At 42.9% G+C, this 23,777-nt stretch overlaps 1 protein-coding gene across 1 annotated transcript in view; it reads right to left on the bottom strand.

The window, feature by feature from the left end:
• Positions 1–23,777, bottom strand: part of Kcnq3 (potassium channel, voltage gated KQT-like subfamily Q, member 3) — a 247,272-nt gene that overhangs the window by 145,055 nt on the left and 78,440 nt on the right. The window lies entirely within an intron of this gene.

Here is a 23,777-nt window from a genome sequence, read left to right on the forward strand (position 1 = left end):
AAAAAGGTCCTATCTGAGAAATACACTAAAGCAGAAGTATTGGGGTGTCACTCAAATGGTATGCCACTTGATTTAGCAAGCATGAGGTTCTGAATCCAATATCTAGTGGCCTTCCTCCTACAACTATCTCCCTGCTTTGGGAATCGGTGTCCTCTGGCCATAAAACCACCAGGCAGATCCCTGTCCTCAAAGAGCCAGCTAGATATGTGCCCAGTCTGTAGACCTGTCCTCCCTGTGGGAAAATTCCAGGCTGGACATTTGGAAAGGAAAATGTGATAAGCCTTTGAGCTTCCTAATTGAGCAAATCCCATCAGCAAATCTGAGGCATTATTATCAGCAACAGAGTTGGTAGATATCTGACCTGTGCCATTTCTTAATTGCTTTTCAACCCAAAGGGAAAAAGACTGTAATTAATGTCCCCTCCCAAAATCCCCAGCACCTGGCACTTAGTAAACGCTGAATAAATATTCATTGAGTTGATTTTGTTGAGGAGTGGCCCAGGAAGAGAATGGTTCTCTGGGAGGAAATGGTGTCCTCATCAGAAGAGATTAAACAAACACAAAATCAGTAGCAGCAACAACAAAACCCACACAGGGTGATGGCCACATGACAGAATGCTTTGGAAGTGATTTAAGTTTGAGTCTTGGATTTGGTGTCTTGAAAATATGGGCCAGCCGGGCACCGGTGGCTCATGCCTGTAATCCTAGCTACTCAGGAGGCTGAGAGCTAAGGATCACGGTTCAAAGCCAGCCAGGGCAAGGAAAGTCCATGAGACTCTTATCTCCAATAAAACTACCAGAAAATCAGAAATGGCTTTGTGGATGAAGTGATAAAGTGCTAGCCTTGAGCTGAAGAGCTGAGGGACAATGCCCAGGCCGAGTTCAGGCCCCATGACCAACAAACAAAAAGAAAAGAAAGAAAATATGAGCCAGGCTTAAGCTTCCAGTGTCCTATAGACCGGGGAGAATAAATGAAATCTCAAAAATAACAATCTCATCAATGATAACAATCAAAGGCTCTGGAATTCATTGTGGAGTCCTTACAATCACAGGGTCCAGAACATTTTGAAAATCCTCCTTTTGAAGCAAGCCACAGAATACTGCCTTGCCCACGCAGAGCAAGGGCAGACACCTGTGTATTTGATCCTTTGTCCAATGATGCTCTTTACACCCTCCAGGCACATGTGCAACCTATATACGCACTAGTGTTCCTTAGGCCATGACGTTCATCCATACGCCATTATGTTCATCACCGTCCAGGGTGTGGGCCATCTGGGATTTAGGATTCCCCTGTAAAGCGGCATGGATCTGTGGCTCAGAGCACTTCCTCACTGCTGCTCAAGTCTACCTACCTGTCCATGCTGGTCATGCTTCTTTGGACTGCCTTTGGTTGTCACCTGTGTTCCTACAGAGAAGAGAACTCTGTTCAAGCCAACAATACGCAGGCTTACTCAGCCCCAGGAAGCTTTTGTTGTAATAGCTGCTGATACCTTGAGGAAGTAAACTAACAAAGTGTGTGCGTTTGTCACCCAGCCTACAGATGCCTTCAGTTTGTTACAGCTCAAGAATCATAAGCCTCATTGTCTTTGACCAACCTGAGTATGACAGCCATAAGGGGCTTTCCACTGGGAAGAGGCAGTAATTTTGCCCCATACCTGGAGTTATCCAAAACAAATAGATGGTCCAAGCCAGCCAAGTGTTGAGAAACTGAGGTGAAATTCTAATGCTGGGGCTGGACAAGCTTGGCTGTTCATTGAGAGGCTGTGGCTGTGTTTGAGGGATGGATTTGAACGTGGAGGTGATCTACGAATGGGTGTGAATGCACATTCTTAGTAAGGACTCATGATTCCAGTGTATTTGTGAGGGGGAGCTATGAGCCCCAAAGCTGTGGGACTGCTGAACTAAAAATGATAGTCCATAAGAAACATTCATCTAAAGCACATCATCTCAAGGTGCACAGCAATGAGCCTGGCAGCATGTCTTGGCATTAGAATCCTAACTCCAGTACTCTCATTAAGGGATTATCAGTGCTAATTAAAAAGCTTATTATCATTTGGCCTTTTGCCTCACCTTCGACCTTGACCTCTCCATTCTCCCATATCCTTATCTGCCAATAGGCAAGGCATAATACCATTGTGAGGGTCAAATACTTAGGTTAAGCCACATGCTGGCTTAATAGGGTCAGCTGTTCAATCGAATTACCCATCATTAACAAAGCAGAAATCCTTACTTGTTAGTTTAAACGTAAGAGGGAGGATGTTTCATCTTTGGTTGAGATCAGGGATATCCTGCTGGCATTGATTTTATAACTAAACTCTTTCCAAACTGCAGAACTGCCTTTAGCTTGGTGTGTGGCTTTCTGCCTTTTATCGTTGGTGGTTGGTAGGATTATCACTCTTGGAGCTCTGCCTGGGTTCTCACTGAGTCCTGCTGGACACGGAGGGGAAAGGGTCCATAGCCTCCCGGCCTCCTCAGCTTGTGGCAAGCCATCAACAGCACCTTTTCTGCCCAGCCTCAAGTTAGGGCACAGTGCCCATGGGAAGTATGCAGGGTCAGAGATCTGTGAGTGTTGGATGTCTGTGTCTGGGGTGGCCTAACAAGGAAATGTGGTTAGCCACACGAGAGAGAAACCCTTAGTCACATCCTCCTACTGCCAAGTCAAGGTCCTCACCTTCCATCCACAGCAGCACCAACCCATTCTCTGAGGACATGTGCAGACGTGGCCCCTGAGTCCCTCCTCCCGTGAGTCCCTCCTCTCTGTGCGCACACTTGCTTGGTGTCTGACTCGCATGCACATTGCTGCATCCCACTGCCTTTTGGTCTAATAGTGACTTCGATTCTCAGCCAGAACCTAGGCACCTCCTGGTTTCATCCCTCCCTCTTGCCCCACCCCTCCACTAGCCCCCAATCTGCTTTGTGACACTCGCGCTCACACCACCTTAACATTAATATTGTCTAATTTTCCTTCTTCTCCCACCAGGAAGCAGGGTCCATGAGCCTTGTCCACAGACACTGCCTGGCATAGGCACAGCACTCTGGTACACAGAGATAGTGGAGGACAATTATTGGAATGAATGAAGGAACACCCTTGAGACCTCACAAACACACTTGAACAAGACCCAGGACCAGCTTAGCTCTGGATACGACTCCTCAGGGGACTTCAGACTTGCTATAACAGCTGATGGCTGTGTCCAGCAGGAACCTTCTGCCTTCTAAAGACATTGTCTTGCTTCCACCCCTTCCTGCAGCGGTTACAGTCTCTACAATCCCCTGTGTATGCCTTTATTTTCTCCTTGACTCTCTGCTTGGCTGTTTCAAGGTAAGAACTTGACGATGCTGAGTCCCTAGGTCCAGGCCATTGCTGGACACCAAGTGGTCTTTTATCACAACATTTAGGGGAGAGGAGAAGGCTGAACTGATGAGGACTTACAGCCAGCTTTCATGCTTCCATGTTTAGGGTGACAATTTTATGGGACACTGCCATTTTCTTTGTGGCTTCCAGTCTACCCTCCACTTACAAAGTGACCAATACAAGCTCCATTATCTCAATCTTGGTTGGCTTCTCAGGCCTTTCTTAGCCAGGGGGACAGACAAGGCAGGTTAGCATCACCTCACACTCTACCCTAGCAGACCCCTTGATGACCAAACCACGAATCCCAAGAACAACACCTCCATATTTTCTTACATACTTTCTTATAATGCGCCTGGATTAAATCATCTTTAACACATAATACAATGTAAATGCTAAAAAAAAGATAAGAAAAAATATGCCCATGTTCAGTATAGACATAATCAAAAAAATTGTTTCTGGGGCTGGAAAGGTGGCTCAGTGGTAGAATGCTTGCCTTGCATGCATGAGGCCCTGGGTTCCATTCCTCAGCACCACATAAGCATAAAGAAAAAAGCTGGAAGTGGTGCTGTGGCTCAAGTGGTAGAGCGCTAGCCTTGAGCTGAAGAGCTGAGGGACAGTGCCCAGGCCCAGAGTTCAAGCCCCATGACCGGACTCCCCCCCCCCCAAAAATTGTTTCTATCCTTGATTGGTCAAATCTGCAAATGTGGCTTAATCCACATACTTGGAGGAATGACTGCCATTTTCTTTTTCTTGTAATCATATTTTTATTATCTTTAAGCGGTTAAACAAAAGGGTTACCACCAGTCATGCCAGTTTTATGAATACAATATACCTCCATCAGCCATTTTCCACTCATATGGTCCTCAAAAAAATAAAAGGATTACTATTACTTCAGGACCATCACAAAAATGTTACATCACTTGTAAGACATTATCAGCCAACAAATTGCTCAAGATGCTGGAGAAAAAGTTGGCTCTGAAGACACATCTTACCAGCACGGGATTAGATTAGATTGCTTCTAGTAAGCTCCTATTACATTTGGGGTGCTTTTTCTGTCACTCCTTTAATTCTTTTTTTTTGGGGGGGGTCCAGTTGTGGGGCCTGAACTCTGGGCCTGGGCGCTGTCCCTCAGCTCTTCAGCTTAAGTCTAGCACTCTACCACTTGAGCCACAGCTCCACTTCCGGCTTTTTTTTTCTTCTTGCTTATGTGGTGGTGAGGAATCGAACCCAGGGCCTCAGGCATGTAAGGCAAGCGCTCTACCACTGAGCCACCTTCCCAGCCCACTCCTTTAATTCTTATCACTAGCCTATACTCTACAGATCATGAATGTGAGGTTCAGGGCAATGAGATTCCTGCTGTAAGACAGCAGGTAACAATCTTGGTGTGCAAGGCTCCAGTAGTAACAAATGAAATGAAAATGCAAGAAATTTCCTTTTCCATCTGTAAAGTCAGAACTGCTAAGAGGAAACTTGTGCTCTTTGAAAGGGGTGACCTTGATCAAGATGTATCGTAGTCATAAACTGCTATGCTGAACGGCAACTCCTTTGTATACCTACTTAAAGATAATAAAAATAAAGACAAGGAAAAAGAGCCAGGTCTCTGACTACTCTCCCACAGCCTCTCCAATGCCAAGAAGAGATAGCCCCTGGCCTACCATGATTTGATATGCACATTTTTACTTTACAATGGCACCAAAGAGATATATATGCAGCAGAAATCATACTTTTCCTAGGATTGCAATGTAGGCTAGGGGTCTCCCTTGCAAGGATAGCAAAGAAGATGTGCCCAGGAAGCCTTGTGATCGTGATGGGGAATAATCAACACTCCATGGTGTGCTGTGTGCTAAGCTGCAATTCTCTGTGGATCCAGTACACTTTCAGTGTACCACATTTCACTTGACAATGGGTTTACCGGGATGGGACCACATCTTAAGTTGAGGAAAACATGTAGCTGCTCCCGGGGAGCACTCTCCTCAAAGCATAGCTCTGCCTCAATGGCTGTTCATGATGCAAAACTCCTCACCATCCTCACACCTAGATTGCTCATTCAAACCATCCTCACTGGTCAGGTCTGGTGGTCTCAAAGAGGAGACCTTTCTATCTTCTATGTCCCTTTATGTATTCATCTTCCTTAAAGTCAGTAGAGCATCTTCCATCTTCTGAGTTTCTCGGGGGTGATGTAACACAAGGCATTCATCATGGTTTTAAAGGAGCTTTAGAATAGCAGTTCTGCTTATCAGGCCATGAGACATCTGTTTGTTGAAACTGCCCTGCCATTAAAGTAAAGAAATCTGAAAAGACCACTCAAATTTTAAAAAAAAATTAAGAACAAAATACGTATTTACAAGGGTCAGCATGAACAGTAACCAATAAAGTGAAATAAATTTTCTTTTCTCATCTATAAATGAGAAAAGCTAAGAGATCTAGAAAATAGCACTCTCAATGACTGGGTAAGTAAGAGTACGCCTGTATTTTAAACAAGACAAGCTATATTTAGTTCATTAAACTGTCCATACCTAAGTGTAAAACCAAGTCAGAGCCAAAGACCCTAGAATACCTCTCAGTGATATTTACAGTAATCTAATAGTAGAAAAGAAGGTTAGATGATATCCAGAGAAAAGGATATTTTACGTTCATTAACATTGCATTACTAACATTACATTGTTAGCAAAATGTAAGTAATGACATTGTCAAATAATGATGTTTTATTGTATGAAATGAGCAGTATTTGAGCAAGGACTAAACATGCATTGAACTCTTTCAAATGTTAAAGTATGTTATATTTTATGGGTGACTTGGATGATTATCAGTTTTTTCAGTGTTTTACAATATTTCAAAATGGAAAGGAGCACCTACTAACTTCATACTGAAAAAAATGCAATTAAAAAAATTTCACAATGTACTTATGAGCCACACAGATCTCTCTATATTTCAATCTCTTGATCTGCCAGAAGTTTTCAAGCACAGCTTTTGTTATTTTTTCAGAAGGTCATTTTTAAGCTGTGGAAAACTTTTAATTTTGGTCACTCACTGATCTACATTCAAATCATGCCTTACAGCCTTGCCAGAACCCCACTTTGCCAAATCATTTGCCAATGTCTTTCAGCATCAACCAGCCAGTTCCAGTAGAAGCTGAAAGGAATACACAAAGGCTCTGCCTTTAAGTTGGGGGGAAATCAATGCTCAGATACACAAACAGGAAATAGTGACAAGTGAGCAAACAACCCTTCATCTGTGTGTCTGTGTCCTGTGCCTACTCTTGAGGAAGTTTCAGAAGGCTCTGCTGGAGGGAATGGCCATCAAGATAATCTGGATTCCAGAAAGCACAACACCTGAACGATAGTATGGTAGAAACAAGGCATCAGTCAGGAGGAAAAAAGGATGAAAGAGAAAGAACAAATCCAGTGAGGATCAAGGCAAGCAGGCTTAAGGAACACACATGGTCCTCAGACGGAGGGCGGAGACCTAGCTGAACTAGAGTAGATACGCTGAGAAATGAAGAGAGGAGTGGAGGAGCTTATGACCATGTAAAATGAGACAACCCGGTGGAATTTGGCTTTTTGAGATGAAAGGTAAGACAAGAGGCAGAGAATCCGCTTGGGGAAAGAAGTGAATGGTGAAAGAGAAACTGCAACACTGGAACCAAAGGGCATCACAGAAGGATGCCTGGTGGCCTCCATGAGCCCAAGCCAGGCAAAGGTAGAGCGTGAGGGTAAGAGGCTAGGCTCTGAAACAAGCCATTCATTGGCCAAACCACCCATTTGCAAGAGAGAGAAGAAGATGTGTTGAGCATCTCTGAATACTAAGCACAAGTCTCTGGAAGGGGAACTCTCCTTCTGAGGGATATCTGTAGACAAACTATAAAACACAAGGACAGGTTCCATGGGAGAGGCTAGGTTAAAGCAGAGCCTGTGCCGATGGGTTTCTTATAGTCATTAAAAAGCTAATGTACAGTATAACTCTCCAAATGATGGCTAAGTGTTTCCCAGATTGGTCAGTAATTTTGTCTTTTTTTTCCCCCATAAATCATTAATGTCATTTGGAATGTCCTTTAGAAAATGCTATTAGGCCATGAGGTGAGATGTAGAGGGTAAGAAGAGCAGACATATATTCACAAGCGAAAGATCCAGGAGTACCTATGAAATGCACCAAGGGCCAAGCCTCTGTGTTCCTAATGCTCGTGGAGCAGAAGGCACCAGGCACCCACCCAGGTGACCCGATACACCAGACCCCCTCCTCATTGAATGGGTTTGTTCAGTCCCTGGATGTAGGCTCATGCCTAAAGAATGTGCTTACATCATCCACTGCTAATTTCCCCAACCAAGTTCCATGCCCTGACAAATCTGACCTTCCACCTCGCACAGGCTCTCATTTCCTGTGATTACTGTCCTTCCTTCCTACCCCACCCTCTCTGTACCTTCCAAGTGGTAACTTTGCACTCAGGATAGGTGCATTCCAAGATTGGCTGCCCCACGTTAGACCTAGCAGACCCTGTATTTAAATCTGGGATCCCTCAATGGATGTAAGCTCAGATGCAATTTGCCATTCCTTTAAAAAGGTCCATGTACATCATTGAAGTGAAGTGTGCGTATTACTCCAGGCTAGCAGCAACCTAAGTTTACCTCTTCATTGCGATCCTGATATTTGAGGAAAAATATTGTCCCCAAATGCCATTAGCTTCCATTCCTCCATCTGTCTTTTCTGACACTTAGTCAATGATGCTCTGCCTCTAATTCATCATAGCAGACATAATGCAAAAATTGAATTAAAACATCTCAGGGCAGGTAGAATACGGATTATTACACAGGATGTGGTTAGCATTGTGAAAGGCAATGTTAAGGAGGATGAACTTTAAGCATTTAAGGGGAAATTACTTTAGGAAGGCAAGAAAGACCACCCCATTCCTGGGATCCAAGTATCGGAAACACAGATATGTTTCAGGTTATTTATGGCTCTGGGCTGACAGTTTTTCATCATGTAACTGAAATGAATTGCCATTTTATCCACTGAACCTGGTATTTTTTTCCACTATGGAAAAGTTCCATATTAGAAGGAAACTTGATTCCTCTTTCTCATCCTGGAGGGTCCTCGGAGGAGACCTCTCCCAGGAGGGGAGGTGCTGACAGCTCAGGCTGCTGGAGTCATCACTGCTGGGTACAGAAAGGAAGATAGAGGTGTTTTTCCCCCCATCATTGTATGATTTGGACCTAAGACATTCCTGACCCACAGAAAGTGTATATTTAAGTATCTATTATACATCAGTGCCTGGATGGGTGGATGGATGGATGGATGGATGGAGAAGTAGATGGACGGCTGAATGAGTGGGTAGATGAATAGGTGGGTGAGTGGGTGTTTGATGGATGGATGCTTGGATCCATTTCTGCTATCAATGCTAGTATTTATTGTTGTTGTTGTTATGCTAACTATACAAAAATAAACATTGATACACTGCCCAAGGTCTTTTTTTGTGATTTAATTTGGGGCTGTCAACAATGCTGGGAAATAGGTACTATTATTACTTTTCTTCTTTTACAGAGGTCTGGGGGTGATAACTTGGTCAATTTCCCAGAGCTAGAAAATGATTGTCTCTTATTTTCCTCCTTTATTTGGTGATACAGAATACAAACAGGAAAGTGATCAAGTCTTCTCAAGTAGTTCTGATATGGATTTTGTTTTTTATTCTGTTTGGTTTATTATAATCTTTCACCTGTTCATCGTATATTTATTTGTTTTACATCTAGAGTCAAGCATGAACAGCAGCACATGGAAAGGTCACAATAAATCATGAACACGTTAAGGGGCAAATATGGAAGAGTTTTGAAGATATTTTCCAGTGAGCTTCAGCCAAAGTATGGAGGAGCCTTCCCTGCACCCAGCATTGTAATAGACACCTAACATTGAGAACAAACTTAATTCTTATAATAACCATATGCATTCTTCTACATTTTGCCCACAAGAAAAGACACTGAGAATGCGTGCATGGTTTTCTATCACACTAAGTGTGAGAGCCTCTAGTGTCTCTACAATACCATGGTTGAGGTGGGTATGTTTGGGGGGCATCCTCTGGAGGTGAAATACACTGAATTTTCCAGCTGCTGATGCCGGATTGAGAGTCTGAGCATCCTTGGGTAAGTTCTTCTGCCTCTGCGTGCCTCTTATCTCAGCTACAAAATGGCTGTAGTACTATCCTGATACATGTCGCGTCACTTGTTACGGGGTTAAATAAGAGAATGCTGGCAAAGAATGGAAACAAAAGTGCTAACAGCTCACTCCTATAATCCTAGCTAGTCAGGAGGCTGAGATCTAAGGACTATGATTCAAAGTCAAGTAGGGCAGAAAAGTCTGTGAGACTCTTATTTCCAAATAACCAGACAAAAGTGGAGGCATACCTCAATCAGTGAGGCATCAGCTTTGAGTGGAAAGGCCAAGCAAGAGCATTTGACCCTGAATTAGAACACATGCACACAAAAAAGAATGGAAACAGAATGTGGAGTACAGTCCTAACTACAAATGTGAACTTGTCCAGTGTGATGAGTACCACTAGGTTTATAGCAGGCTGATTTTATTAATTAATATAGACAGAAATGGCATCTTTATGACATTTAGGCTTAATTTAAAAGCCTGTCAGAACTTTTCTTGAAGACTCATTATCTACTTTCAGAGTATTTTAAACTTTCCTTCATGAAGCTCTTGCATACATTTAGTTCAGTTTCTTCGTAGATGCTTTATATTGTATACTGCCATAATAAATAGTTTGGTTGTTTTGTTATTTTTGTATATAGATTTCTGGATGTTTTTGTCTTGACTCATAACTGAAACTTTTAGCTTGATTCAAAAATGTCAGGCATTAATCATGTTGCCTAATAATAGCTATAATTTTGTCTTTATTTCCTGATTCCTATGCCTTCAGTTCTTTCCTCTATGTAATCACATTGGCTAGTATCTTTAGCACAATGCTAAGTAACTGTGCTAATAGTCCATACTCTTGCCTCATTTTTCTTTACCTGAATACCTCCAGTGTGTTTTTCAGGAAACAAGCACGATGCTAGACTTTGAATTAAAGTAAATGTATCTTACCAAGTATAATAGTATCTCTCAATGGTAATTTTACTCAAACAAATTTTAAGAAATAGATATTAAATATTGCTGAGTGCCATTTCAGCATTTATTCAGATGATCACAGGTTTGTTCTACTTGGATCAATTCACTTAGATGAAAAATGTTGTACAGTTATATCACAGAAAAATTCCATTTCATCATGGAATGTTCTTTTAACTTCAGGAAAGCACTCTGTTAATATTTTATTGAGGATGCTTGCCTCCTATTTACAAGTGAGATTGGACTATAGTTTTCACTTGGGGCAGTCTTCATAGTGTTTAAGCATTACTCACTAGAAAGAGGTGATGCCAGGTGCCAGGGACCTGAAATCCTAGCTACTTAGGAGATTGAGATCTGATGATCAGAGTTCAAAGCCAGCTTAGATAGGAAAGTCCATAAGATTCTTATCTCCAACAAATAACATAAGAAGTAAGAAATGACACTGTGACACAAGTGGTAGTGCACTAGCCAGGAGAAATAAAACTCAGGCATAACACTCAGGCCCTGAGTTCAAGTCCTAGGACTGGCACTAAGATAGATAGATAGAAGGGGGAGCCTGCTACAACAAAGTCACAAAGTCACAAAGAAACAAATACCAGTATCCTGGGGCCATATCACTCAGGGCTTGAACAATTCCTCTCCTTCTCAATCCTTAATACCTATTTGAAGGCAGCTGCAAACAACTGGTTCTCTTGCATATTGGCCCATAATGATTAACTATGTTAACACTATTTTTTTCTTTTTTGAAAAAATCATGAGACTTGATAGTTGGCACTGAGAAGTTCTTACACTAAATTCTCGCAGCAGACTGGTGTATAGAGAGCTAGACCAAGTCATTTCACTCATACACCAAGTCATTCACATATTTATCCTGGCACCCATCTGTCCAACATTAAGCCTGTTGGAAACACCTGAAAAAAATAAGATATCACCTCTGCTTTCAAGATTTTAAGCTAAAGCATAAAAGAAAAATAAAAAATGCAGACTGAATCTTCATAACAAATTAATCCATTAGGTGGACTTTTCTCTTCAATTGCAAAACCACTTCCCCTACAGATCTTTCTTAAACCTCTGGTGACTGCCAGTAAAAGCTCAAAGATAAAATCAGACAATGAGAAGCATTATGGTGTAAGCAGGAGGCAGCCGCACTTGCTGAGTTTTACAAGGACTTCTGGTAGACCTAAACTGCGAGGTCATCATGTACTTTCTGCTAATGCCTTTCTCCCCAGTCCCTTCTCAGAATGAAATGCACTCAGGTGTCACTGTGCTTTGTAGGAGATAACTTGGCTCCCTAGAGTTCTACCCATTCCAGAATATTTAAGACCCAAAACTCCCAGAAATATTAGAACATAGTGCTTGGTACGCAGTAGGCACCTACTTAAAAATTGCTCACCAGCTTATGATCTGACATTCAACTGCTTGAGTCTTGCAATTCCATAAGGAACATACTGTATCGTATAATAGAGACAAGACCGACTTCTCCAGAGGGGCATCAGGAGACCACAGCCCCAGCTTCCATATGGAGACTTGAGAAAATTGAGCAAGGAAAACTAAGACTCCATGTGAACTGGGGATTAACTCTATATACATACTGGATCTGGTATGTAATAATGTCACACTTCTTTTGCATAGCAAACTATTGATAATAGTGCTATCTAAATTTTGCAATAAATTTTACTTCAGGATATAGGTTTGCAGAAAACTCACAATGGAAATTCAAAAGCTCTCACGTACCGACAACCACTTTCTCTTATGTCTTAACTAGTTAAGTGATATTGAGCACTGTTCTTATCAATGAAATACTTTGGTCAGATTTTACCAGTCCATTACTCTCCTTTCTTTTATTTTTGGTGGTCATAGGGCTCGAACTCTCCTGTGCACTGTCCCTGAGCTCTTCAGCTCAAGGCAAGCTCTCTACCATGTGAGCCACAGTGCCACTTCCCGTTTTCTGGTAGTTTATTGGAGATAAGAGTCTCATAGACTTTCCTGCCCGGGGTTGGCTTTGAACTGTGATCCTCAGATCTCAGCCTTCTGAGTAGCTAGGATAACAGGCACGAGCCACCAGCACTTGGCTTCCTATCTACTTCTAAAAACGAGTACCTGTGGCTCATCAAGGTTTGGTAACTTTTCCATGATTACACGAAAAGCAAAGAGAGTTATGAATTTAAATCCACGCAGTCTGACCCTGGAAACAAATTATTGTAGGCCTACAGCACACATAGGGAGCTCTGTGCTCCCAGAGATTGTGAAGTGCAGTGTTTGGAAGGCAGAGTATAAGGTGGCTCTGGGTGAGCATCTCCTGCAGGTCCTGTCAGGCAGAGTATAAGGTGGCTCTGGGTGAGCATGTCCTGCAGGCCCTGACATCCTTAGGCTCCCTCACCCTGAGCATGCTCCTGACTCCAGGCCTTACACAGGCTATTCTGTTCTCTCAATGGCAATGCCCTTGCCTCTACTCCTTGTGCTTGAATCCCAGTCATCTCTCAAGGCTCAGCTGACTCCCAGGCTACTCATGGTCTCCAATGACTCAGACCTCCAGTACACCGGTCCCCAAAAGGACGAGCCCCACAGGCAAGCACTACACAACTAAATGAATGGATGAGTGAACAAATGCATTTGTATTTAACAACCCCTTGAGGTCCAGCCCCATGTTTGGGCAGAGCAGGTGCTTGATGCATGCTTGGTGAATGAGCGGATCAATAAATAAATTGGTGATTTAGTGGATCAATGAATGAAAGGGTCTTTTTGCAAAAGCCTGACTCTGTGGTAGGGACGGATATCACTGCAGTATCCTAGGACAGCCTCTGATGCCTGACCTGGGCAGCGTTCCTGGAGCCCCTAGTTTAGGGGAGTGAGGATGCTGTTTGTGAGCCCCTGACCTGTTTCCCTGGCAGCCTTTCTGTTTGTGCCATTAGAGCCCTGTCTTTCTCTCTGGCCGCAAACAGCCCCAATCAATTTGGAGGAAGCAAATGAGGTACTGATGCTTCATTGGACCTCAGCAGTGGGGGAATCCATTTACACTGTAGAACCACCCACTCCAAGCCGGGAAGTTCCTGGGGAGCACAGCCCTTTGCCAGGAATGTTCTTCTTCCTAGTTCTACTGGAAATAATTACAACAATGACAAGAGGCAGAATTTCTCAGATGCTAACAATGTCCCAGGTGCTACATCAAGTATTTCTCATGCCCGATGCAACCAACAAGTCACCATTTCAAGAAAGCCATCTCTGAACAGACCAAGACACTGAAGAATAGAGCACCGAAAGGAATTGTTAAGGCGTTAGCAGTTTGCTGAGCAGGAACTTGAGCTCCCAGTCCAACCTTTCAACAATTGCTCTTGGCTGCTCTGTCCTTTCCATTTTGCAACTGCTCCACAGGATCCTTCATTTGCCTGATACTTCCCCCCACTTAGTCCCCCACATCCCAGACACTACACACTTCAGCTGTGAATATTAAGGACAAAAAGCTCTATGCAGACAAGAATCATCCCCTGGTAATGATGTTGCAGCCAAGGCAAGTACCTAATAATATGAGTAACTTATTCTCTCAGAAACGTAAATCCTTTGTCTGAACGGGCCTGACAGTCCACCTCCTGGGTTGTTCAATGTATCCAACTATTTTCTGAGTGCTGGCTCTGTGATGTGAAAAGCTGGTAGCCTGCAACAAGAGGCTGGCAGATAAGCCAAAGGCCTCTGGTAAGTATAGTCCACAGGGAGCGTTGGAATATAGGTGGGAGAACCCCCAGACATTCTGGGAAGACAGATGAGACTTCTCATTGGAAGAAGACCCCGAGTTGAGCCATCAAGACTGAGATGAAAATGGCTAGGCTCATACCTAAGTATCACTTGTGGAGTGAGATTTGCCAAACACTCCTAAGAGAATGCTCTGTTAAAGCAAAAGACAGACACATTTCTAGAAAGAAGATGGCACTTGTCTTTGGCCAAGCTAGGACAAGCAGGCAAAAAAAAAACAAAAACCAGCACTGTCCACCATGACAAAAACAAGACCCTATTCCTTTAATGCCCAAGAAACATAGTCTGAATCCCCTGAGCTAATGGTTCTCATGTGAGCCAGAAATTCCAGTGTACATAGCACAGGACAAGGCTTGGACAATCATCTATGTCCCTTCTGTCCATGGCAAACACACACAAGGCCACAGCCCCAGATGACTTCCTTCCTTTGGCACTATACTGTGATCAAGTCTTGAATGCTACACCAGAGGGATTTGTGGCAAAGACTTGTTAAGACTTGGACAAAGAGCAGGCAGCTTCCCAGGAGGATATTACCCCAGGTTTGCCATTACAGCACCTCCATCATAGCACACATTCACACCCTCCCTCTCCCTGCCCTGAATTGCCCCCTCCAACATTTGAGAGACAGCAATGCATGCAACCTGCAGAGCTGGCTCCTGGAAGTAAGTGCTCTGGGCTCATTACCTGTGGTAAGTAAAGAACGGAAGATGGAGAATGGAATATGACAGAAGACACAGTGTGCCACAAAGTTTCCATGGCTTAGGCCCAAAGAAACATAGGTTCCATGGTTTCCCTTATTTGCAATATCTGGTATATGTCTGAGACAAGCAGAAAAGGTCAGATAAGTTGATGTTAGGGAAATGAACCTTAAGATAAGTATTCAAATGTTTTTTTTTCTTTCATGTGATTGTTTCTAACACATTTATAAGATTATTTCTTTGTTGCTTTGTATGCCCCTCCCCCACGGTATAACCCCTGCTTTCACTGTATTTGATGTTGGTAGAATTTGTGAAGGGGAAGGGAAAAAAAACAAATCATTTAACTAGGGATACAGGTGGACCCATTGCAACAATGAGATGTACAAGTCCTTATGTCAAAAAAGAAATTTACAACTTTGGTGGGAGGGGTGGGGAAGAGGATTGGGTGGGGGAGAGGGGCAGGATGGGAAGGGATGGGAAGGGGAAACAAAGGAGGAGGCTACAATGCTTGATAAGAAATGTACTCATTATCTTGCCCCATGTAATTGTAATCCCTCTGTACAGTATTTTCACAATAAAAAAAAAAGGAAAGAAAAGAAGAAAGTGAAAAAAAAAGTTTCCATGGCTTTAGGCTCTGATCAGGGCCTCACATCGATTTGAGATATAAACAGCCAGATTTATTTTTCTAAATCCAAGTATGCGCTTAGCTGGTGTCCACACCCCCTCCCTAGGCTGGCTTCTTCTAACAGGGAGGGTGGCATGCAACAGAATGAGTCTAAGTCAGGCCAACATCTGGAGCATCCATCCATAGATGTGAGCACTGATAGGACAGTGTAGTTCATACCTGCAGTCTGGAGATGCAGGGAGGTGATAAGGAGATTTACATCTAGAACAACTCACAAACCCCTCCAGCCCCCCCTGGGCAAATATACTGAAATGCTGACACACAACCTATTTTGATAATGGCAGATAAAGAAGGGTTTGAGATGCTGCCACATACAGAGGAGACTAAACTTCCTTTGTGTCTTGGTCTATCTACGATACCATGACTGTGCCAATTTAAAAGAAAAGAAATGTATTCCTCACAGTTCTGGAAGCTTCCTAATATCCTGGTCTCCACAGAAGCCCTCATTATCACAGAGGCTTCCAGGTAAGACCCTGCATTTTCTCCTACCTTGAGCAAATGTGACCTGCATGTCCTACCTCAAGCAGACGTGTCCTGCTTCAATGACCTCTCTACCTCCTAATCCAGATACGTGCTTGCCTAAAACTCTTCACGTTTCCCCCACCCTCACCAAGCCCTTGCTGCCTTTGAAGTCATTTTCCAGGCTAGGAATTGGTCTCCTTTACGAACCTTGGGCCCCTTAAGGACAGGGTATCTTTACTCATCCCATTACTCATCAGATTCTAGGCTCAGTTCATAACAGATCATGGAATGTCCTATTTGATTGTGATTCCTAACCCATTTGAACTTGGCTAGCATGCTAAATTTATTCCCTCTACATAACTTCCTCTGTCCAAATTCTCATTGTTATTACCTTCATTCTTCAATTCTAAGAGGACAGATTTCTTTCTCCCCATATTATTTATTTAAAAATTAGAATGTTGTAAGTGGATGTGTACCTTAAATGCTTCTAATCTCTCTCCTTGAAAAATTATATTAAATTGGTAGCCTATCTAGCAATCAGAAGTATTTCATATTATCGTGGGTATCACTTCCATATTACATGTATGAGTATGGAAATCCCAACTCCAACTGTGCTTTTAACAAAGTGCCTCTTCATACCCTTCACATGGTTCTCTCAATACTCCACCCAGCCTGAGACACTGGTCAATGGTCTCCTTAACTGGGATATTTTCTTTTGTCTGGGAGATAGGAGAGAAAGAATTCCATACAAGTAAGCCAACATGGTGATCACTGAGAGCAGGTGTCTCACACACTGGGCCACTAGATGCAGAAAAGGCATTACTTTTATGCATGTGACTAGCCGCACACCTGAGAGGATGATCCCTGCTCATTTGTTTCTGATACAAACTGTAACTTCATTTGAATATCTCATGACATCAAAGCAACCATATTTGTACTCATTTAGATGTCTGATCCTCCCTGCCAATCTATCTGACATTAGAGCAGTTATTTGTCTCCTTTTACTGAAAAGAGAAGCAGATTCTGGAACCCAAATAACAGAGCCCCAAATCCAGGCTCATCATGAGGACTCTACCATGTAGCTGCTCCCAGTTGACAAATACTGGAAGCGAGAGTGAAAGACGGAAACGGGGAAGAGGTTTTACTATTTAAATAAATAAGGGAGAAAGGGATGGAGACAGAAAAGAGAGTGTGTCAGTTCATTATATGTGCCAACTTAACTGGGCTAAGAGGTGCCCAGACAGTGAAATATTATTTCTGGATATGTCAGGTGTTTCTGGGAGATATGCACACTTGAACCAAGAAATGGAGGCGAGAAGACCACAAAAACAGTATAGATCTGACATAATATACTAAAACAGAGGCTGCCCCTCCCCTGATAGTTCTCCTCCACCTTCTTGTCTGATAGAATACCATTATTTTCAGTACAGAGGGACCATGTGATTCAAAGAAGATCCTCCTAGTCCAAGCAAATCTTCACCAAGCTAAGACAGGTCATAGTCACTCCATTCCTTTTGGTTTGTAAATGGATGAATAGGTACTGTGGTCCACTTTGGAAAATAAAGACATAAAGGATGAAGCGAGGAAGACATAAGGAGAGAGTAAAAGATGGTAATGATTTTGTTTGCAAAAAAAAACTCTATGGGAAAAACGTTTGCAAAGGGTATCTGTGAAATTCTGTCTGTGAGAAGAGAATGACTCATCTTTTGGTTTCTAAGTGCAGCTTCACAAGGATGTGACATCTGGAACAGCAGCAGTCATTTTAACCATCTCAACAGCTCACAATTGGCTTCAAATAAAGCATCACTGAGTGTCAATGACATGATGACATTGAGTAGTCGAGTTCACCAAACCAGGATTCTTCCTCTGAGGGGTAAGTCCCCTGATCTACAAGTCCTTTTCAGCTGGACTGCCTGTCTTACTTCCTGCCAAGAGCATTCTAACAATAGAGGAGCCATTGGTAACCTGGTTCGTGTGTCTGCTTTTCATCTTCTAGGCTGTATATAGATGTCTCTCCACATCAGTGATGATGATGATGATGATGATAATAATAATAATAATAATAATAATATAGGCTTAGTACTTTCAAGCATAGTCATACCCAGGGCAACCCATAGGTTCCTAAATAGTTGTGGATTCAAGATCTCCCTAAAAATGGCTATAGTATTTGCATATAAGAGATACATGTCCCACTGCAATATTTTAAGTCATGCTGAGATTACTTGCACTGCCTAATACTGTGTAAATGCTATGCAAATAGTTGCAATATTGTGTTGTTTAGAGGGTAATGAGGAAAAAATGTACATACATATACAGTACAGATGGCATTTTTTTCAAATATTTTCTATCTGTAATTGGTTGAATCTGGATGGGTGAAGCCCATCCATGCAGAGGAAGGACCTAGTATACTTCAGGAACACATCACATGGATCATTTCATTTTTAAATTCTCACAACAAGCCTATGTGGTCAAAATGATTAACCCTGTTGTGTTTGGTTTTTCTTTCCACATGAGAGAAAAATAAGAGCTTAGAATAAATGAAGAAAATGCAAAGGGTGACTTGAGGAATTCAGTTCAGTGCAAGTTACATCTCTGTAGTCACAATCCTTACGATTCTCCCCATCACTAACAATATATCAGGCCCACCTTCGATGACGGCCCAAGGTAGCAAGATGAAGCTTTTCTCCCTCCTCCCCTTCCACGCTGCCTAGCTGGCCCTCTGTGTTTGACATCTCCTAATTACCCTGATTCCTAAATACGTGAAACAATAATATTCTCCAATTGCTTCCTCCTATAATTTCATGTAACAAGTCCCCTAGCTAGAAAGCCCTTAATTTTAATTGCATATTGTGTTCCCTTTCCAAGGGCAGACAGCTATTTATTCATCCAGCTAACTGTTCTGGAGACAAAAACATGGAATATATCACATCAAATTAAGTGTTTTCTAGTTGCTGTTACTGCTGGGTTGTGTTAAGTTCCCCTGATTTCTTTTCTTGGAACTCCTGAGGAAATCTTGGCATCTATTTTTTTAAGTTATCTTTTGGCTTAGCTCTACCTATGATTATACAAAGGGTGGCAAATTCCTGCAGTTGTATTATTACTGGTGGTGGTAACATTAATTAAGACAATGTATAGATACACTAGCTTTCCTTTTAACCAAAAGAAAAGAGAAAAGGAGTTAGTAAAATGCTTATTCAATACCCACTGCATACCAGACATTGGGCTGGAATGGGAAAGTTGGCATGTTTGCCCTTTCTTGCTCAAGTCCTCCTGCGGAGACTCTCCCAGCCTGAGAGCTTGCATTGGGTGGGTAGTGAAGGCAAGGATATATCTGTACCAAGCACTCAGCTGGGCTTCTGAAGAGGAGATAGTGCAGTCCCGAGTGCAGTCTTGTAGGAACACTGCGGAGAGAATATCCCTTCCCATCATCACACTGTGTACATGGTTATGAGATGCTTTCTGATTCCTGCTTCATATACATGGTAACCTTCACACAGGAAGTGATTTCCCAATATGAACCAATCAACTTGTGCATCAGAAAGCACAGGAAGAGATTCAGCTCTCACACTGAATTGCCACTGAGTCTATGATGCCACTTTGGATGTTTCTTATGCCTTTCACTCACAGAGCCAGGGGTGGGTAGCGCTGGACTCTGGCATGCACAGCCCCTTGTTCACTCTCCTGCCTCCCTGATCCAACTCCACACTCATGTGCTACAGAAGCTTGGGCCATGCTTACCAAACTTAAAAGGAATGATTTTTTTCCTAGGAAATCAGTACTACAACTGAGTGAGAGAAGATGTCGAAGATGGAACTCAGTTCACTTAGTTAATACTCACTGCCCCTATCATACTCCCCCCTACCCTGTACTAGAAAGGTAAAGTGCAGACAGAGGTATGACTGACACTGCTCTGCCTACCTTCCACCCCAGGGCAGAATTCAGCTCTTCTTAGCCTACCACAAGACTGGGCTATGAAGGATGGAGAGGGTGGGAAATAACAAAGGATTTGGGAGAGGAGAGGGCACCACACATCTGAATCGAAACAAGAGTCAGAGAACAGAAGACAGAGCAAATCAAAGAAAGGAAGTTACAGTGGTCAAAAAGCAACTTGAAAACAAGCGCCAAGTACCATGGGCATTACATACATCACAGAATCCACTGGCCACTCCTATAAAGTCAAACCATCACTGCTGAATTTACAAATGTAGAAGCTGCACTGCTGAGCAGTGGCAGGGGCAAGATTCAAACCTAGATTGGCATGACACTGTATTGCCAATTGGTGTCAGACCATTCCCAACACAGACCTGGATCCCCATAATTGTACATAAGGGAGACAATACAGTCACAGAGCCTGAGCCACATGCATCCATCCATAGGTTCACCAGGCCTACTTCTGGACTGGTTCATGGCCTTTCTAAAGAAGTGCTGGCCACAGCTGGCATCATATGTTGCCAAGGGGTTTTAGGGCTCCCAGACTGCAGTACCCCACAATGTTAAGAAAGCCAAAGTTATTGTGCTGGTGGGAAGAGGCAGAGACTTTACAGCAGATGAAAAATTCCCTGGAGAAAGATGTCAGAATCAAAATAGAGTCACTTGTGCTAAACCATGACTAAAACAATATGAAATAAATAATGTTGGGAGGTTATGAAGGAGATATGCGTGTACACATAACAGCAGAAACCACTGTAACAGAATGCTGGAACTGCAGTCTTGTATAAAGGCCACGGTGACATCACAGCCCCACATAAAACATCCTCCACAGAGATGCATGTTCAACCTTGGAGCATGCTGCCCTTGTGACTGGTCCTTGAAAATGCTTGTTATCCATTGTTATATCAAAGGACTATTCTTCAAAATGATTTACCAATCCTCTGTATTTTGCCTTTCACTATTTTTCGGTACCCCATGCCCTTCAAATGCATCAATGGTTTCCATGCTGTGCTTATTCATGTTGTAATGCTCCCTGTTTATTCCCCCAATAAATATTATTGTTCTCTAAAGAGTCCTCCTGCTTGCTTTCACATGCTGACAATCAGTGGGACAATCAATGAATAAGCAAAAGTTGGCTTTGGGTGGTGACATTCCAGTGGTGGACCTAAAGAAGTAAAACGCCACCCGTGCCTAGAGCCTCAAACTTCAGACATGATTTTGCAGCCCAAGTCTACAAGAAGGCCTTCTTCTTTTGACTCAGCTTGAGTCTTAGAGGATTTTGGAGGCCTGAGTGGGCTTTGGAGGAGGTCAGGCTGAGACTCTTGACCCATTATAGCCTCTGTTTCCTGTGTTACCAAGGCAGAGAAGGAGATTCTAGTCATACTGAAGAGCAATGCCAAAATATCTCCAGGGCAGGAAAGGAGTCAGGGCAAACTTTATCAAATAGTTTGCAATGTCTGAAGGTGTTTTTCTTTAATAACAGTTCTGCTGAAATATAATTTTCACACTGGAAATTGTACAGGGTTTTGAAGAAACTCTATATGGAACCAGATTATCTGGAGTAGAAATAGACAAAAGCCAAGACTCAGGGGAAAAAGAGGCAGCTTGTGAGCCTGGGTAGAGGACAGAAGGAAGGCAGGATCGCAGGCCAAACTTGGTAGTGGGACGCTAGGAAAAGACCTGGGCCAAAGACCCGCTAGGATCAATGTCTTGATGGTGATCCTGATCTCAGCTCAGACTTCTAGGTGAGTTACCAGCCTTCTCTGTACCTTAGTGTTTCTATTTTCTCATATGAATCTAAGAAGAACAAGGGCAAGACAAGACAAGTACAAGACAGTATTAAATTGTATCCATTCCACTAGGATGGGCAGCCCTTCTGTTAGGAATAAAGTGTCAGTAGGCCTTTCTCCTTTCAGGACCACGGACAGCATCACCACTCTCAGAGTGGTTGACTGGTATTGCATTCCTCACCCCCCCCGCCCCACTCTCCCCCCCCCCAAAAAAAACAAGGACATGATAAATTATACAAGTCTCCAGGCATTCACACTGAGACCAAAAAGAAGATATTCTTAGGAGAGGAATACAAAGGTCCAATGGTCATATACATCTGATCATATAAAATGATATTTTTTAAAAGGAACTCCAGGGAATGGAAACAATAGGCTTTTTATTTGTTGTTGGTTTTTTTTTAATCTTGTCTGTTTATCGGTGTCTTTGAGAGGGTAGAGGGGACACAGAAGTGGAGGGACAAAGGATGAACAAGTGCTGCAGTGGTACTCACTAGATACTATGTTGAAAACGAACTATACAATTTGTGGGTGGGGACAGGAGGGAAAACTGGGAGAGAGTAAGAGAATGGATGACATCATTAAAAAAAAGAAATGTAGATAGTTCCGGGAAGATGGCAGAGGAGAAGCTGGAATCTGAACAAGCTCTCGCATAGAAAGCAGTTTTAGAGTTCCAGTGAACAGTCCTAAGCCAGAGAATCACATCAAGTGTGCCATCACAGGACAGAGAGTTAGACAAGAGAGGGAAAGCCAAGGCAACAAGACACATCTGAGCGATTGCCAGCAGCCGCCGCGGCGGTCGCGGCGGAGACCGCAGCCGGGGCCACACCTGAGCTCTCACACAGAGAGTCCGGGACGAAGGAGCCAGACGCAGCGGGCGAGCGGATTCTACTCAACACCAGCAAGAACCGACAAGGAGCAGACATCTTCATCCTGCAGTTTGCAGCCCAGAGACAACCCAGGATCCAAGACTCGGCGTGAGTAGAAGCCCGACATTCTCACTCCTTCTCAGGGAGCAGAGGAGGGAAGGCCACCCCCCCCCCAGCACCGGTGATCTCCATCTTGGATACCGACAAAGCTCGGAGGAGCTGCTAGCTCCAACTCAGGCCTTGGAATAAAATGAGTCATTTAGCAGGTCACAAGAACTTAACAGCGAAGTGACCTGCCAGACTCAGCTCCATCCAGGGAAAAGTCTCCCAGCTCAGGTGCCAGCCATTGGAGTGGCTTTCCTCACTGGGTAACCAGAGCCAGAGGCTGCCCCTCCCTCTAGCAGCCTCAACAATCAATTGAAAAACAAAAACCCTGAGAATGGCTCCAGGCTGGGCTCTGTGAGTTTTTTCACAAAATAGCCCCAGGGAAAAGCTACTGATTGTTGAAAGGCCTCAACTCTACCCAGAACCTAGCCTCACCACTGCATCCCCCTCTTTTGTGATTCTCAAAGCAGATCACCCTCCCATTAAACTAATCTGAGAGGGGGATCTCAAAATCTTGGGTAAAGCAGAGCATTTTTCTCCCTGTTCCAACAAACTGACTTAAGAAACCAATCAAGCCACAGGACCTCAAGCTGACCAGAGACTCCAACAGAGGCTGGTTACAGACAAAAGGGAGATACAGGATTCTTCCCACCCCTCCCAAAAAAATAAAAAAAAAACCAAAGAACTTTTTTTTTCTTCTTTTTTCTTCTACTTCTTTTCTTTTTTCTCTTTTTGGTACCTTATATATATAAAAAATTTTTTTTCCTTTTCTAAAAATTTTATTAATCTTTAATTTTTGCCTTTTTTGAAAAAATAATTGTTTTCCAGTAACTTTTTTTTCCTCTTATAATTTTTATTTTAGGAATATGTGAATGTGTGTTTTCCTTTCTTTTCTTGTGTTCTTTCTCTTTTTCTTTCTTTCTTAACTATCTTTTTGTTTTTTGTCTAGCTCTACTGAACTTCTGATCTTTTTTTCTCCCTTTCTTATCCTTTACACCTTTTCTCTCTTTTGATCTTCTTTAGGTGACTTAACTCTTGTCCTGCA

The sequence above is a fragment of the Dipodomys ordii genome, unplaced genomic scaffold (genome assembly GCF_000151885.1).
Source record: "Dipodomys ordii isolate 6190 unplaced genomic scaffold, Dord_2.0 Scaffold82, whole genome shotgun sequence".
Lineage (NCBI taxonomy): Eukaryota > Metazoa > Chordata > Mammalia > Rodentia > Heteromyidae > Dipodomys > Dipodomys ordii.